The sequence below is a fragment of the Salmo salar genome, chromosome 06 (assembly GCF_965601325.2).
Source record: "Salmo salar chromosome 06, fSalSal1, whole genome shotgun sequence".
NCBI lineage: Eukaryota > Metazoa > Chordata > Actinopteri > Salmoniformes > Salmonidae > Salmo > Salmo salar.
The window spans coordinates 32,386,298-32,408,660 of record NC_138296.1 but is presented as its reverse complement, the minus strand read 5'-3'; positions in this window follow the sequence as shown (position 1 = coordinate 32,408,660).

The following is a 22,363-nucleotide window of genomic DNA, read 5'->3' as shown; positions in this document are numbered from 1 at the left end:
TCCCTACACACAGTGATCACACACTCTCCCTACAGACAGTGATCACACACTCTCCCTACAGACAGTGATCACACACTCTCCCTACACAGTGATCACACACTCTCCCTACAGACAGTGATCACACACTCTCCCTACACACTGATCACACACTCTCCCTACACACTGATCACACACTCTCCCTACACACTGATCACACACTCTCCCTACACACAGTGATCACACACTCTCCCTACAGACAGTGATCACACACTCTCCCTACAGACAGTGATCACACACTCTCCCTACACAGTGATCACACACTCTCCCTACAGACAGTGATCACACACTCTCCCTACACAGTGATCACACACTCTCCCTACAGACAGTGATCACACACTCTCCCTACAGACAGTGATCACACACTCTCCCTACACAGTGATCACACACTCTCCCTACACAGTGATCACACACTCTCCCTACACAGTGATCACACACTCTCCCTACACAGTGATCACACACTCTCCCTACAGACAGTGATCACACACTCTCCCTACAGACAGTAATCACACACTCTCACTACACAGTGATCACACACTCTCCCTACACACTGATCACACACTCTCCCTACACAGTGATCACACACTCCCCCTACACAGTGATCACACACTCTCCCTACAGACAGTGATCACACACTCTCCCTACAGACAGTAATCACACACTCTCCCTACACAGTGATCACACACTTTCCCTACACACTGATCACACACTCTCCCTACAGACCGTGATCACACACTCCCCCTACACAGTGATCACACACTCTCCCTACAGACAGTGATCACACACTCTCCCTACAGACAGTGATCACACACTCTCCCTACAGACAGTGATCACACACTCTCCCTACAGACAGTGATCACACACTCTCCCTACAGACAGTGATCACACACTCTCCCTACACACTGATCACACACTCTCCCTACACAGTGATCACACACTCTCTCTACACAGTGATCACACACTCTCCCTACACAGTGATCACACACTCTCCCTACACAGTGATCACACACTCTCCCTACAGACAGTGATCACACACTCTCCCTACAGACAGTGATCACACACTCTCCCTACACACTGATCACACACTCTCCCTACACAGTGATCACACACTCTCCCTACACACAGATCACACACTCTCCCTACACACAGTGATCACACACTCTCCCTACAGACAGTGATCACACACTCTCCCTACACAGTGATCACACACTCTCCCTACACAGTGATCACACACTCTCCCTACACAGTGATCACACACTCTCCCTACACAGTGATCACACACTCTCCCTACACAGTGATCACACACTCTCCCTACAGACAGTGATCACACACTCTCCCTACAGACAGTAATCACACACTCTCCCTACACAGTGATCACACACTCTCCCTACACACTGATCACACACTCTCCCTACACAGTGATCACACACTCCCCCTACACAGTGATCACACACTCTCCCTACAGACAGTGATCACACACTCTCCCTACACAGTGATCACACACTCTCCCTACAGACAGTGATCACACACTCTCCCTACACAGTGATCACACACTCTCCCTACACAGTGATCACACACTCTCCCTACAGACAGTGATCACACACTCTCCCTACAGACAGTGATCACACACTCTCCCTACAGACAGTGATCACACACTCTCCCTACAGACAGTGATCACACACTCTCCCTACACACTGATCACACACTCTCCCTACACAGTGATCACACACTCTCTCTACACAGTGATCACACACTCTCCCTACACAGTGATCACACACTCTCCCTACACAGTGATCACACACTCTCCCTACAGACAGTGATCACACACTCTCCCTACAGACAGTGATCACACACTCTCCCTACAGACAGTGATCACACACTCTCCCAACACACTGATCACACACTCTCCCTACACACTGATCACACACTCTCCCTACACACTGATCACACACTCTCCCTACACACAGTGATCACACACTCTCCCTACAGACAGTGATCAAACACTCTCCCTACAGACAGTGATCACACACTCTCCCTACACAGTGATCACACACTCTCCCTACAGACAGTGATCACACACTCTCCCTACACAGTGATCACACACTCTCCCTACACAGTGATCACACACTCTCCCTACAGACAGTGATCACACACTCTCCCTACAGACAGTGATCACACACTCTCCCTACAGACAGTGATCACACACTCTCCCTACACACTGATCACACACTCTCCCTACACACTGATCACACACTCTCCCTACACACTGATCACACACTCTCCCTACACACAGTGATCACACACTCTCCCTACAGACAGTGATCACACACTCTCCCTACAGACAGTGATCACACACTCTCCCTACACAGTGATCACACACTCTCCCTACAGACAGTGATCACACACTCTCCCTACACAGTGATCACACACTCTCCCTACAGACAGTGATCACACACTCTCCCTACAGACAGTGATCACACACTCTCCCTACACAGTGATCACACACTCTCCCTACACAGTGATCACACACTCTCCCTACACAATGATCACACACTCTCCCTACACAGTGATCACACACTCTCCCTACACAGTGATCACACACTCTCCCTACACAGTGATCACACACTCTCCCTACAGACAGTGATCACACACTCTCCCTACAGACAGTAATCACACACTCTCACTACACAGTGATCACACACTCTCCCTACACACTGATCACACACTCTCCCTACACAGTGATCACACACTCCCCCTACACAGTGATCACACACTCTCCCTACAGACAGTGATCACACACTCTCCCTACAGACAGTAATCACACACTCTCCCTACACAGTGATCACACACTTTCCCTACACACTGATCACACACTCTCCCTACAGACAGTGATCACACACTCCCCCTACACAGTGATCACACACTCTCCCTACAGACAGTGATCACACACTCTCCCTACAGACAGTGATCACACACTCTCCCTACAGACAGTGATCACACACTCTCCCTACAGACAGTGATCACACACTCTCCCTACAGACAGTGATCACACACTCTCCCTACACACTGATCACACACTCTCCCTACACAGTGATCACACACTCTCTCTACACAGTGATCACACACTCTCACTACACAGTGATCACACACTCTCCCTACACAGTGATCACACACTCTCCCTACAGACAGTGATCACACACTCTCCCTACAGACAGTGATCACACACTCTCCCTACACACTGATCACACACTCTCCCTACACAGTGATCACACACTCTCCCTACACACAGATCACACACTCTCCCTACACACAGTGATCACACACTCTCCCTACAGACAGTGATCACACACTCTCCCTACACAGTGATCACACACTCTCCCTACACAGTGATCACACACTCTCCCTACACAGTGATCACACACTCTCCCTACACAGTGATCACACACTCTCCCTACACAGTGATCACACACTCTCCCTACACAGTGATCACACACTCTCCCTACACAGTGATCACACACTCTCCCTACAGACAGTGATCACACACTCTCCCTACAGACAGTAATCACACACTCTCCCTACACAGTGATCACACACTCTCCCTACACACTGATCACACACTCTCCCTACACAGTGATCACACACTCCCCCTACACAGTGATCACACACTCTCCCTACAGACAGTGATCACACACTCTCCCTACACAGTGATCACACACTCTCCCTACAGACAGTGATCACACACTCTCCCTACACAGTGATCACACACTCTCCCTACACAGTGATCACACACTCTCCCTACAGACAGTGATCACACACTCTCCCTACAGACAGTGATCACACACTCTCCCTACAGACAGTGATCACACACTCTCCCTACACACTGATCACACACTCTCCCTACACAGTGATCACACACTCTCTCTACACAGTGATCACACACTCTCCCTACACAGTGATCACACACTCTCCCTACACAGTGATCACACACTCTCCCTACAGACAGTGATCACACACTCTCCCTACAGACAGTGATCACACACTCTCCCTACACAGTGATCACACACTCTCCCTACAGACAGTGATCACACACTCTCCCTACACACTGATCACACACTCTCCCTACACACTGATCACACACTCTCCCTACACACTGATCACACACTCTCCCTACACACAGTGATCACACACTAACCCTACAGACAGTGATCACACACTCTCCCTACAGACAGTGATCACACACTCTCCCTACACAGTGATCACACACTCTCCCTACAGACAGTGATCACACACTCTCCCTACACAGTGATCACACACTCTCCCTACAGACAGTGATCACACACTCTCCCTACAGACAGTGATCACACACTCTCCCTACACAGTGATCACACACTCTCCCTACACAGTGATCACACACTCTCCCTACACAGTGATCACACACTCTCCCTACACAGTGATCACACACTCTCCCTACACAGTGATCACACACTCTCCCTACACACTGATCACACACTCTCCCTACACAGTGATCACACACTCCCCCTACACAGTGATCACACACTCTCCCTACAGACAGTGATCACACACTCTCCCTACACAGTGATCACACACTCTCCCTACAGACAGTGATCACACACTCTCCCTACACAGTGATCACACACTCTCCCTACACAGTGATCACACACTCTCCCTACAGACAGTGATCACACACTCTCCCTACAGACAGTGATCACACACTCTCCCTACAGACAGTGATCACACACTCTCCCTACACACTGATCACACACTCTCCCTACACAGTGATCACACACTCTCCCTACACACAGATCACACACTCTCCCTACACACAGTGATCACACACTCTCCCTACAGACAGTGATCACACACTCTCCCTACACAGTGATCACACACTCTCCCTACACAGTGATCACACACTCTCCCTACACAGTGATCACACACTCTCCCTACACAGTGATCACACACTCTCCCTACACAGTGATCACACACTCTCCCTACACAGTGATCACACACTCTCCCTACACAGTGATCACACACTCTCCCTACAGACAGTGATCACACACTCTCCCTACAGACAGTAATCACACACTCTCCCTACACAGTGATCACACACTCTCCCTACACACTGATCACACACTCTCCCTACACAGTGATCACACACTCCCCCTACACAGTGATCACACACTCTCCCTACAGACAGTGATCACACACTCTCCCTACACAGTGATCACACACTCTCCCTACAGACAGTGATCACACACTCTCCCTACACAGTGATCACACACTCTCCCTACACAGTGATCACACACTCTCCCTACAGACAGTGATCACACACTCTCCCTACAGACAGTGATCACACACTCTCCCTACAGACAGTGATCACACACTCTCCCTACACACTGATCACACACTCTCCCTACACAGTGATCACACACTCTCTCTACACAGTGATCACACACTCTCCCTACACAGTGATCACACACTCTCCCTACACAGTGATCACACACTCTCCCTACAGACAGTGATCACACACTCTCCCTACAGACAGTGATCACACACTCTCCCTACACAGTGATCACACACTCTCCCTACAGACAGTGATCACACACTCTCCCTACACAGTGATCACACACTCTCCCTACACACTGATCACACACTCTCCCTACACACTGATCACACACTCTCCCTACACACAGTGATCACACACTCTCCCTACAGACAGTGATCACACACTCTCCCTACAGACAGTGATCACACACTCTCCCTACACAGTGATCACACACTCTCCCTACAGACAGTGATCACACACTCTCCCTACACAGTGATCACACACTCTCCCTACAGACAGTGATCACACACTCTCCCTACAGACAGTGATCACACACTCTCCCTACACAGTGATCACACACTCTCCCTACACAGTGATCACACACTCTCCCTACACAGTGATCACACACTCTCCCTACACAGTGATCACACACTCTCCCTACACAGTGATCACACACTCTCCCTACACAGTGATCACACACTCTCCCTACACAGTGATCACACACTCTCCCTACACAGTGATCACACACTCTCCCTACAGACAGTGATCACACACTCTCCCTACAGACAGTGATCACACACTCTCCCTACACACTGATCACACACTCTCCCTACACACTGATCACACACTCTCCCTACACACTGATCACACACTCTCCCTACACACAGTGATCACACACTCTCCCTACACAGTGATCACACACTCTCCCTACACAGTGATCACACACTCTCCCTACACAGTGATCACACACTCTCCCTACACAGTGATCACACACTCTCCCTACACAGTGATCACACACTCTCCCTACAGACAGTGATCACACACTCTCCCTACAGACAGTGATCACACACTCTCCCTACAGACAGTGATCACACACTCTCCCTACAGACAGTGATCACACACTCTCCCTACACACTGATCACACACTCTCCCTACACAGTGATCACACACTCTCCCTACACAGTGATCACACACTCTCCCTACACAGTGATCACACACTCTCCCTACACAGTGATCACACACTCTCCCTACAGACAGTGATCACACACTCTCCCTACAGACAGTGATCACACACTCTCCCTACAGACAGTGATCACACACTCTCCCTACAACAGTGATCACACACTCTCCCTACACAGTGATCACACACTCTCCCTACACAGTGATCACACACTCTCCCTACACAGTGATCACACACTCTCCCTACACAGTGATCACACACTCTCCCTACACAGTGATCACACACTCTCCCTACACAGTGATCACACACTCTCCCTACAGACAGTGATCACACACTCTCCCTACAGACAGTGATCACACACTCTCCCTACAGACAGTGATCACACACTCTCCCTACAGACAGTGATCACACACTCTCCCTACACAGTGATCACACACTCTCCCTACACAGTGATCACACACTCTCCCTACACAGTGATCACACACTCTCCCTACACAGTGATCACACACTCTCCCTACACAGTGATCACACACTCTCCCTACAGACAGTGATCACACACTCTCCCTACAGACAGTGATCACACACTCTCCCTACAGACAGTGATCACACACTCTCCCTACACACTGATCACACACTCTCCCTACACAGTGATCACACACTCTCCCTACACAGTGATCACACACTCTCCCTACAGACAGTGATCACACACTCTCCCTACAGACAGTGATCACACACTCTCCCTACACAGTGATCACACACTCTCCCTACAGACAGTGATCACACACTCTCCCTACACAGTGATCACACACTCTCCCTACACAGTGATCACACACTCTCCCTACAGACAGTGATCACACACTCTCCCTACAGACAGTGATCACACACTCTCCCTACAGACAGTGATCACACACTCTCCCTACACAGTGATCACACACTCTCCCTACACACTGATCACACACTCTCCCTACACAGTGATCACACACTCTCCCTACACACAGTGATCACACACTCTCCCTACAGACAGTGATCACACACTCTCCCTACAGACAGTGATCACACACTCTCCCTACACAGTGATCACACACTCTCCCTACAGACAGTGATCACACACTCTCCCTACACAGTGATCACACACTCTCCCTACAGACAGTGATCACACACTCTCCCTACAGACAGTGATCACACACTCTCCCTACACAGTGATCACACACTCTCCCTACACAGTGATCACACACTCTCCCTACACAGTGATCACACACTCTCCCTACACAGTGATCACACACTCTCCCTACACAGTGATCACACACTCTCCCTACACAGTGATCACACACTCTCCCTACAGACAGTGATCACACACTCTCCCTACAGACAGTAATCACACACTCTCCCTACACAGTGATCACACACTCTCCCTACACACTGATCACACACTCTCCCTACACAGTGATCACACACTCTCCCTACACAGTGATCACACACTCTCCCTACAGACAGTGATCACACACTCTCCCTACAGACAGTAATCACACACTCTCCCTACACAGTGATCACACACTTTCCCTACACACTGATCACACACTCTCCCTACAGACAGTGATCACACACTCTCCCTACACAGTGATCACACACTCTCCCTACAGACAGTGATCACACACTCTCCCTACAGACAGTGATCACACACTCTCCCTACAGACAGTGATCACACACTCTCCCTACAGACAGTGATCACACACTCTCCCTACAGACAGTGATCACACACTCTCCCTACACACTGATCACACACTCTCCCTACACAGTGATCACACACTCTCTCTACACAGTGATCACACACTCTCCCTACACAGTGATCACACACTCTCCCTACACAGTGATCACACACTCTCCCTACAGACAGTGATCACACACTCTCCCTACAGACAGTGATCACACACTCTCCCTACACACTGATCACACACTCTCCCTACACAGTGATCACACACTCTCCCTACACACAGATCACACACTCTCCCTACACCAGTGATCACACACTCTCCCTACAGACAGTGATCACACACTCTCCCTACACAGTGATCACACACTCTCCCTACACAGTGATCACACACTCTCCCTACACAGTGATCACACACTCTCCCTACACAGTGATCACACACTCTCCCTACACAGTGATCACACACTCTCCCTACACAGTGATCACACACTCTCCCTACACAGTGATCACACACTCTCCCTACAGACAGTGATCACACACTCTCCCTACAGACAGTGATCACACACTCTCCCTACACAGTGATCACACACTCTCCCTACACACTGATCACACACTCTCCCTACACAGTGATCACACACTCTCCCTACACAGTGATCACACACTCTCCCTACAGACAGTGATCACACACTCTCCCTACACAGTGATCACACACTCTCCCTACACAGTGATCACACACTCTCCCTACACAGTGATCACACACTCTCCCTACACAGTGATCACACACTCTCCCTACACAGTGATCACACACTCTCCCTACACAGTGATCACACACTCTCCCTACACAGTGATCACACACTCTCCCTACACAGTGATCACACACTCTCCCTACAGCAGTGATCACACACTCTCCCTACAGACAGTGATCACACACTCTCCCTACAGACAGTGATCACACACTCTCCCTACAGACAGTGATCACACACTCTCCCTACAGACAGTGATCACACACTCTCCCTACAGACAGTGATCACACACTCTCCCTACACAGTGATCACACACTCTCCCTACACAGTGATCACACACTCTCCCTACACAGTGATCACACACTCTCCCTACACAGTGATCACACACTCTCCCTACACAGTGATCACACACTCTCCCTACAGACAGTGATCACACACTCTCCCTACAGACAGTGATCACACACTCTCCCTACACAGTGATCACACACTCTCCCTACACAGTGATCACACACTCTCCCTACACAGTGATCACACACTCTCCCTACACAGTGATCACACACTCTCCCTACAGACAGTGATCACACACTCTCCCTACAGACAGTGATCACACACTCTCCCTACACAGTGATCACACACTCTCCCTACACAGTGATCACACACTCTCCCTACACAGTGATCACACACTCTCCCTACACAGTGATCACACACTCTCCCTACAGACAGTGATCACACACTCTCCCTACAGACAGTGATCACACACTCTCCCTACAGACAGTGATCACACACTCTCCCTACAGACAGTGATCACACACTCTCCCTACACACGTGATCACACACTCTCCCTACACACTGATCACACACTCTCCCTACACAGTGATCACACACTCTCCCTACACAGTGATCACACACTCTCCCTACACAGTGATCACACACTCTCCCTACACAGTGATCACACACTCTCCCTACAGACAGTGATCACACACTCTCCCTACAGACAGTGATCACACACTCTCCCTACACAGTGATCACACACTCTCCCTACAGACAGTGATCACACACTCTCCCTACACAGTGATCACACACTCTCCCTACAACAGTGATCACACACTCTCCCTACAGACAGTGATCACACACTCTCCCTACACAGTGATCACACACTCTCCCTACACAGTGATCACACACTCTCCCTACACAGTGATCACACACTCTCCCTACACAGTGATCACACACTCTCCCTACACAGTGATCACACACTCTCCCTACACAGTGATCACACACTCTCCCTACAGACAGTGATCACACACTCTCCCTACAGACAGTGATCACACACTCTCCCTACAGACAGTGATCACACACTCTCCCTACACAGTGATCACACACTCTCCCTACACAGTGATCACACACTCTCCCTACACAGTGATCACACACTCTCCCTACAGACAGTGATCACACACTCTCCCTACAGACAGTGATCACACACTCTCCCTACACAGTGATCACACACTCTCCCTACACAGTGATCACACACTCTCCCTACAGACAGTGATCACACACTCTCCCTACACAGTGATCACACACTCTCCCTACAGACAGTGATCACACACTCTCCCTACAGACAGTGATCACACACTCTCCCTACAGACAGTGATCACACACTCTCCCTACACAGTGATCACACACTCTCCCTACACAGTGATCACACACTCTCCCTACACAGTGATCACACACTCTCCCTACACAGTGATCACACACTCTCCCTACACAGTGATCACACACTCTCCCTACACAGTGATCACACACTCTCCCTACACAGTGATCACACACTCTCCCTACAGACAGTGATCACACACTCTCCCTACAGACAGTGATCACACACTCTCCCTACACACTGATCACACACTCTCCCTACACAGTGATCACACACTCTCCCTACACAGTGATCACACACTCTCCCTACACACAGTGATCACACACTCTCCCTACAGACAGTGATCACACACTCTCCCTACACAGTGATCACACACTCTCCCTACACAGTGATCACACACTCTCCCTACACAGTGATCACACACTCTCCCTACACAGTGATCACACACTCTCCCTACACAGTGATCACACACTCTCCCTACAGACAGTGATCACACACTCTCCCTACACAGTGATCACACACTCTCCCTACACAGTGATCACACACTCTCCCTACAGACAGTGATCACACACTCTCCCTACACAGTGATCACACACTCTCCCTACACAGTGATCACACACTCTCCCTACACAGTGATCACACACTCTCCCTACACAGTGATCACACACTCTCCCTACAGACAGTGATCACACACTCTCCCTACAGACAGTGATCACACACTCTCCCTACAGACAGTGATCACACACTCTCCCTACACAGTGATCACACACTCTCCCTACACAGTGATCACACACTCTCCCTACAGACAGTGATCACACACTCTCCCTACAGACAGTGATCACACACTCTCCCTACAGACAGTGATCACACACTCTCCCTACACAGTGATCACACACTCTCCCTACACAGTGATCACACACTCTCCCTACACAGTGATCACACACTCTCCCTACACAGTGATCACACACTCTCCCTACAACAGTGATCACACACTCTCCCTACAGACAGTGATCACACACTCTCCCTACACAGTGATCACACACTCTCCCTACACAGTGATCACACACTCTCCCTACACAGTGATCACACACTCTCCCTACACAGTGATCACACACTCTCCCTACACAGTGATCACACACTCTCCCTACACAGTGATCACACACTCTCCCTACACAGTGATCACACACTCTCCCTACAGACAGTGATCACACACTCTCCCTACAGACAGTGATCACACACTCTCCCTACACAGTGATCACACACTCTCCCTACAACAGTGATCACACACTCTCCCTACACAGTGATCACACACTCTCCCTACAGACAGTGATCACACACTCTCCCTACAGACAGTGATCACACACTCTCCCTACACAGTGATCACACACTCTCCCTACAGACAGTGATCACACACTCTCCCTACACAGTGATCACACACTCTCCCTACACAGTGATCACACACTCTCCCTACAGACAGTGATCACACACTCTCCCTACAGACAGTGATCACACACTCTCCCTACAGACAGTGATCACACACTCTCCCTACACAGTGATCACACACTCTCCCTACACAGTGATCACACACTCTCCCTACACAGTGATCACACACTCTCCCTACAGACAGTGATCACACACTCTCCCTACACAGTGATCACACACTCTCCCTACACAGTGATCACACACTCTCCCTACACAGTGATCACACACTCTCCCTACACAGTGATCACACACTCTCCCTACAGACAGTGATCACACACTCTCCCTACACAGTGATCACACACTCTCCCTACACAGTGATCACACACTCTCCCTACACAGTGATCACACACTCTCCCTACAACAGTGATCACACACTCTCCCTACAGACAGTGATCACACACTCTCCCTACAGACAGTGATCACACACTCTCCCTACACAGTGATCACACACTCTCCCTACAGACAGTGATCACACACTCTCCCTACACAGTGATCACACACTCTCCCTACAGACAGTGATCACACACTCTCCCTACAGACAGTGATCACACACTCTCCCTACACAGTGATCACACACTCTCCCTACAGACAGTGATCACACACTCTCCCTACACAGTGATCACACACTCTCCCTACACAGTGATCACACACTCTCCCTACACAGTGATCACACACTCTCCCTACACAGTGATCACACACTCTCCCTACACAGTGATCACACACTCTCCCTACAACAGTGATCACACACTCTCCCTACAGACAGTGATCACACACTCTCCCTACAGACAGTGATCACACACTCTCCCTACACAGTGATCACACACTCTCCCTACACAGTGATCACACACTCTCCCTACACAGTGATCACACACTCTCCCTACAGACAGTGATCACACACTCTCCCTACAGACAGTGATCACACACTCTCCCTACACAGTGATCACACACTCTCCCTACAGACAGTGATCACACACTCTCCCTACAGACAGTGATCACACACTCTCCCTACACAGTGATCACACACTCTCCCTACAGACAGTGATCACACACTCTCCCTACAGACAGTGATCACACACTCTCCCTACACAGTGATCACACACTCTCCCTACACAGTGATCACACACTCTCCCTACACAGTGATCACACACTCTCCCTACACAGTGATCACACACTCTCCCTACACAGTGATCACACACTCTCCCTACAGACAGTGATCACACACTCTCCCTACAGACAGTGATCACACACTCTCCCTACACAGTGATCACACACTCTCCCTACACAGTGATCACACACTCTCCCTACACAGTGATCACACACTCTCCCTACACAGTGATCACACACTCTCCCTACAGACAGTGATCACACACTCTCCCTACAGACAGTGATCACACACTCTCCCTACACAGTGATCACACACTCTCCCTACACAGTGATCACACACTCTCCCTACAACAGTGATCACACACTCTCCCTACACAGTGATCACACACTCTCCCTACAGACAGTGATCACACACTCTCCCTACACAGTGATCACACACTCTCCCTACAACAGTGATCACACACTCTCCCTACAGACAGTGATCACACACTCTCCCTACACAGTGATCACACACTCTCCCTACACAGTGATCACACACTCTCCCTACACAGTGATCACACACTCTCCCTACACAGTGATCACACACTCTCCCTACACAGTGATCACACACTCTCCCTACAGACAGTGATCACACACTCTCCCTACAGACAGTGATCACACACTCTCCCTACACAGTGATCACACACTCTCCCTACACAGTGATCACACACTCTCCCTACACAGTGATCACACACTCTCCCTACACACAGTGATCACACACTCTCCCTACAGACAGTGATCACACACTCTCCCTACACAGTGATCACACACTCTCCCTACACAGTGATCACACACTCTCCCTACACAGTGATCACACACTCTCCCTACACAGTGATCACACACTCTCCCTACACAGTGATCACACACTCTCCCTACACAGTGATCACACACTCTCCCTACACAGTGATCACACACTCTCCCTACAGACAGTGATCACACACTCTCCCTACAGACAGTGATCACACACTCTCCCTACACAGTGATCACACACTCTCCCTACACAGTGATCACACACTCTCCCTACACAGTGATCACACACTCTCCCTACACAGTGATCACACACTCTCCCTACAGACAGTGATCACACACTCTCCCTACACAGTGATCACACACTCTCCCTACAGACAGTGATCACACACTCTCCCTACACAGTGATCACACACTCTCCCTACACAGTGATCACACACTCTCCCTACAGACAGTGATCACACACTCTCCCTACAGACAGTGATCACACACTCTCCCTACAGACAGTGATCACACACTCTCCCTACAGACAGTGATCACACACTCTCCCTACACACTGATCACACACTCTCCCTACACAGTGATCACACACTCTCCCTACACAGTGATCACACACTCTCCCTACACAGTGATCACACACTCTCCCTACACAGTGATCACACACTCTCCCTACAGACAGTGATCACACACTCTCCCTACAGACAGTGATCACACACTCTCCCTACAGACAGTGATCACACACTCTCCCTACACACTGATCACACACTCTCCCTACACAGTGATCACACACTCTCCCTACACACTGATCACACACTCTCCCTACAGACAGTGATCACACACTCTCCCTACAGACAGTGATCACACACTCTCCCTACACAGTGATCACACACTCTCCCTACAGACAGTGATCACACACTCTCCCTACACAGTGATCACACACTCTCCCTACACAGTGATCACACACTCTCCCTACAGACAGTGATCACACACTCTCCCTACAGACAGTGATCACACACTCTCCCTACAGACAGTGATCACACACTCTCCCTACACACTGATCACACACTCTCCCTACACACTGATCACACACTCTCCCTACACACTGATCACACACTCTCCCTACACACAGTGATCACACACTCTCCCTACAGACAGTGATCACACACTCTCCCTACAGACAGTGATCACACACTCTCCCTACACAGTGATCACACACTCTCCCTACAGACAGTGATCACACACTCTCCCTACACAGTGATCACACACTCTCCCTACAGACAGTGATCACACACTCTCCCTACAGACAGTGATCACACACTCTCCCTACACAGTGATCACACACTCTCCCTACACAGTGATCACACACTCTCCCTACACAGTGATCACACACTCTCCCTACACAGTGATCACACACTCTCCCTACACAGTGATCACACACTCTCCCTACACAGTGATCACACACTCTCCCTACAGACAGTGATCACACACTCTCCCTACAGACAGTAATCACACACTCTCACTACACAGTGATCACACACTCTCCCTACACACTGATCACACACTCTCCCTACACAGTGATCACACACTCCCCTACACAGTGATCACACACTCTCCCTACAGACAGTGATCACACACTCTCCCTACAGACAGTAATCACACACTCTCCCTACACAGTGATCACACACTCTCCCTACACACTGATCACACACTCTCCCTACAGACAGTGATCACACACTCCCCCTACACAGTGATCACACACTCTCCCTACAGACAGTGATCACACACTCTCCCTACAGACAGTGATCACACACTCTCCCTACAGACAGTGATCACACACTCTCCCTACAGACAGTGATCACACACTCTCCCTACAGACAGTGATCACACACTCTCCCTACACACTGATCACACACTCTCCCTACACAGTGATCACACACTCTCTCTACACAGTGATCACACACTCTCACTACACAGTGATCACACACTCTCCCTACACAGTGATCACACACTCTCCCTACAGACAGTGATCACACACTCTCCCTACAGACAGTGATCACACACTCTCCCTACACACTGATCACACACTCTCCCTACACAGTGATCACACACTCTCCCTACACACAGATCACACACTCTCCCTACACACAGTGATCACACACTCTCCCTACAGACAGTGATCACACACTCTCCCTACACAGTGATCACACACTCTCCCTACACAGTGATCACACACTCTCCCTACACAGTGATCACACACTCTCCCTACACAGTGATCACACACTCTCCCTACACAGTGATCACACACTCTCCCTACACAGTGATCACACACTCTCCCTACACAGTGATCACACACTCTCCCTACAGACAGTGATCACACACTCTCCCTACAGACAGTGATCACACACTCTCCCTACACAGTGATCACACACTCTCCCTACACACTGATCACACACTCTCCCTACACAGTGATCACACACTCCCCCTACACAGTGATCACACACTCTCCCTACAGACAGTGATCACACACTCTCCCTACACAGTGATCACACACTCTCCCTACACAGTGATCACACACTCTCCCTACACAGTGATCACACACTCTCCCTACACAGTGATCACACACTCTCCCTACACAGTGATCACACACTCTCCCTACACAGTGATCACACACTCTCCCTACACAGTGATCACACACTCTCCCTACACAGTGATCACACACTCTCCCTACAGACAGTGATCACACACTCTCCCTACAGACAGTGATCACACACTCTCCCTACAGACAGTGATCACACACTCTCCCTACAGACAGTGATCACACACTCTCCCTACACACTGATCACACACTCTCCCTACACAGTGATCACACACTCTCCCTACACAGTGATCACACACTCTCCCTACACAGTGATCACACACTCTCCCTACAGACAGTGATCACACACTCTCCCTACAGACAGTAATCACACACTCTCCCTACACAGTGATCACACACTCTCCCTACACACTGATCACACACTCTCCCTACACAGTGATCACACACTCCCCCTACACAGTGATCACACACTCTCCCTACAGACAGTGATCACACACTCTCCCTACAGACAGTAATCACACACTCTCCCTACACAGTGATCACACACTTTCCCTACACACTGATCACACACTCTCCCTACAGACAGTGATCACACACTCCCCCTACACAGTGATCACACACTCTCCCTACAGACAGTGATCACACACTCTCCCTACAGACAGTGATCACACACTCTCCCTACAGACAGTGATCACACACTCTCCCTACAGACAGTGATCACACACTCTCCCTACAGACAGTGATCACACACTCTCCCTACACACTGATCACACACTCTCCCTACACAGTGATCACACACTCTCTCTACACAGTGATCACACACTCTCACTACACAGTGATCACACACTCTCCCTACACAGTGATCACACACTCTCCCTACAGACAGTGATCACACACTCTCCCTACAGACAGTGATCACACACTCTCCCTACACACTGATCACACACTCTCCCTACACAGTGATCACACACTCTCACTACACACAGATCACACACTCTCCCTACACACAGTGATCACACACTCTCCCTACAGACAGTGATCACACACTCTCCCTACACAGTGATCACACACTCTCCCTACACAGTGATCACACACTCTCCCTACACAGTGATCACACACTCTCCCTACACAGTGATCACACACTCTCCCTACACAGTGATCACACACTCTCCCTACACAGTGATCACACACTCTCCCTACACAGTGATCACACACTCTCCCTACAGACAGTGATCACACACTCTCCCTACAGACAGTGATCACACACTCTCCCTACACAGTGATCACACACTCTCCCTACACACTGATCACACACTCTCCCTACACAGTGATCACACACTCCCCCTACACAGTGATCACACACTCTCCCTACAGACAGTGATCACACACTCTCCCTACACAGTGATCACACACTCTCCCTACACAGTGATCACACACTCTCCCTACACAGTGATCACACACTCTCCCTACACAGTGATCACACACTCTCCCTACACAGTGATCACACACTCTCCCTACACAGTGATCACACACTCTCCCTACACAGTGATCACACACTCTCCCTACACAGTGATCACACACTCTCCCTACAGACAGTGATCACACACTCTCCCTACAGACAGTGATCACACACTCTCCCTACAGACAGTGATCACACACTCTCCCTACAGACAGTGATCACACACTCTCCCTACACACTGATCACACACTCTCCCTACACAGTGATCACACACTCTCCCTACACAGTGATCACACACTCTCCCTACACAGTGATCACACACTCTCCCTACACAGTGATCACACACTCTCCCTACAGACAGTGATCACACACTCTCCCTACAGACAGTGATCACACACTCTCCCTACACACTGATCACACACTCTCCCTACACAGTGATCACACACTCTCCCTACACAGTGATCACACACTCTCCCTACACAGTGATCACACACTCTCCCTACAGACAGTGATCACACACTCTCCCTACAGACAGTGATCACACACTCTCCCTACAGACAGTGATCACACACTCTCCCTACAGACAGTGATCACACACTCTCCCTACACACTGATCACACACTCTCCCTACACAGTGATCACACACTCTCTCTACACAGTGATCACACACTCTCCCTACACAGTGATCACACACTCTCCCTACACAGTGATCACACACTCTCCCTACAGACAGTGATCACACACTCTCCCTACAGACAGTGATCACACACTCTCCCTACACACAGTGATCACACACTCTCCCTACACACAGTGATCACACACTCTCCCTACAGACAGTGATCACACACTCTCCCTACAGACAGTGATCACACACTCTCCCTACACAGTGATCACACACTCTCCCTACAGACAGTGATCACACACTCTCCCTACACAGTGATCACACACTCTCCCTACACAGTGATCACACACTCTCCCTACACAGTGATCACACACTCTCCCTACACAGTGATCACACACTCTCCCTACAGACAGTGATCACACACTCTCCCTACACAGTGATCACACACTCTCCCTACACAGTGATCACACACTCTCCCTACACAGTGATCACACACTCTCCCTACAGACAGTGATCACACACTCTCCCTACACAGTGATCACACACTCTCCCTACAGACAGTAATCACACACTCTCCCTACACAGTGATCACACACTCTCCCTACACACTGATCACACACTCTCCCTACACAGTGATCACACACTCCCCCTACACAGTGATCACACACTCTCCCTACAGACAGTGATCACACACTCTCCCTACAGACAGTGATCACACACTCTCCCTACAGACAGTGATCACACACTCTCCCTACACAGTGATCACACACTCTCCCTACACACTGATCACACACTCTCCCTACAGACAGTGATCACACACTCTCCCTACACAGTGATCACACACTCTCCCTACAGACAGTGATCACACACTCTCCCTACAGACAGTGATCACACACTCTCCCTACAGACAGTGATCACACACTCTCCCTACAGACAGTGATCACACACTCTCCCTACAGACAGTGATCACACACTCTCCCTACACACTGATCACACACTCTCCCTACACAGTGATCACACACTCTCTCTACACAGTGATCACACACTCTCCCTACACACTGATCACACACTCTCCCTACACAGTGATCACACACTCTCCCTACACACAGATCACACACTCTCCCTACAGACAGTGATCACACACTCTCCCTACACACTGATCACACACTCTCCCTACACACTGATCACACACTCTCCCTACACACTGATCACACACTCTCCCTACACACAGTGATCACACACTCTCCCTACACAGTGATCACACACTCTCCCTACACAGTGATCACACACTCTCCCTACACAGTGATCACACACTCTCCCTACACAGTGATCACACACTCTCCCTACAGACAGTGATCACACACTCTCCCTACAGACAGTAATCACACACTCTCCCTACACAGTGATCACACACTCTCCCTACACACTGATCACACACTCTCCCTACACAGTGATCACACACTCCCCCTACACAGTGATCACACACTCTCCCTACAGACAGTGATCACACACTCTCCCTACACAGTGATCACACACTCTCCCTACAGACAGTGATCACACACTCTCCCTACACAGTGATCACACACTCTCCCTACACAGTGATCACACACTCTCCCTACAGACAGTGATCACACACTCTCCCTACAGACAGTGATCACACACTCTCCCTACAGACAGTGATCACACACTCTCCCTACACACTGATCACACACTCTCCCTACACAGTGATCACACACTCTCTCTACACAGTGATCACACACTCTCCCTACACAGTGATCACACACTCTCCCTACACAGTGATCACACACTCTCCCTACAGACAGTGATCACACACTCTCCCTACAGACAGTGATCACACACTCTCCCTACAGACAGTGATCACACACTCTCCCTACACACTGATCACACACTCTCCCTACACACTGATCACACACTCTCCCTACACACAGTGATCACACACTCTCCCTACAGACAGTGATCACACACTCTCCCTACAGACAGTGATCACACACTCTCCCTACACAGTGATCACACACTCTCCCTACAGACAGTGATCACACACTCTCCCTACACAGTGATCACACACTCTCCCTACACAGTGATCACACACTCTCCCTACACAGTGATCACACACTCTCCCTACACAGTGATCACACACTCTCCCTACAGACAGTGATCACACACTCTCCCTACAGACAGTGATCACACACTCTCCCTACACAGTGATCACACACTCTCCCTACACAGTGATCACACACTCTCCCTACACAGTGATCACACACTCTCCCTACAGACAGTGATCACACACTCTCCCTACACAGTGATCACACACTCTCCCTACAGACAGTGATCACACACTCTCCCTACACAGTGATCACACACTCTCCCTACACACTGATCACACACTCTCCCTACACAGTGATCACACACTCTCCCTACACAGTGATCACACACTCTCCCTACACAGTGATCACACACTCTCCCTACACAGTGATCACACACTCTCCCTACAGACAGTGATCACACACTCTCCCTACAGACAGTGATCACACACTCTCCCTACAGACAGTGATCACACACTCTCCCTACACACTGATCACACACTCTCCCTACACAGTGATCACACACTCTCCCTACACACTGATCACACACTCTCCCTACACACAGTGATCACACACTCTCCCTACAGACAGTGATCACACACTCTCCCTACAGACAGTGATCACACACTCTCCCTACACAGTGATCACACACTCTCCCTACAGACAGTGATCACACACTCTCCCTACACACTGATCACACACTCTCCCTACACACTGATCACACACTCTCCCTACACACTGATCACACACTCTCCCTACACACAGTGATCACACACTCTCCCTACAGACAGTGATCACACACTCTCCCTACAGACAGTGATCACACACTCTCCCTACACAGTGATCACACACTCTCCCTACAGACAGTGATCACACACTCTCCCTACACAGTGATCACACACTCTCCCTACAGACAGTGATCACACACTCTCCCTACAGACAGTGATCACACACTCTCCCTACACAGTGATCACACACTCTCCCTACACAGTGATCACACACTTTCCCTACACACTGATCACACACTCTCCCTACAGACCGTGATCACACACTCCCCCTACACAGTGATCACACACTCTCCCTACAGACAGTGATCACACACTCTCCCTACAGACAGTGATCACACACTCTCCCTACAGACAGTGATCACACACTCTCCCTACAGACAGTGATCACACACTCTCCCTACAGACAGTGATCACACACTCTCCCTACACACTGATCACACACTCTCCCTACACAGTGATCACACACTCTCTCTACACAGTGATCACACACTCTCCCTACACAGTGATCACACACTCTCCCTACACAGTGATCACACACTCTCCCTACAGACAGTGATCACACACTCTCCCTACAGACAGTGATCACACACTCTCCCTACACACTGATCACACACTCTCCCTACACAGTGATCACACACTCTCCCTACACACAGATCACACACTCTCCCTACACACAGTGATCACACACTCTCCCTACAGACAGTGATCACACACTCTCCCTACACAGTGATCACACACTCTCCCTACACAGTGATCACACACTCT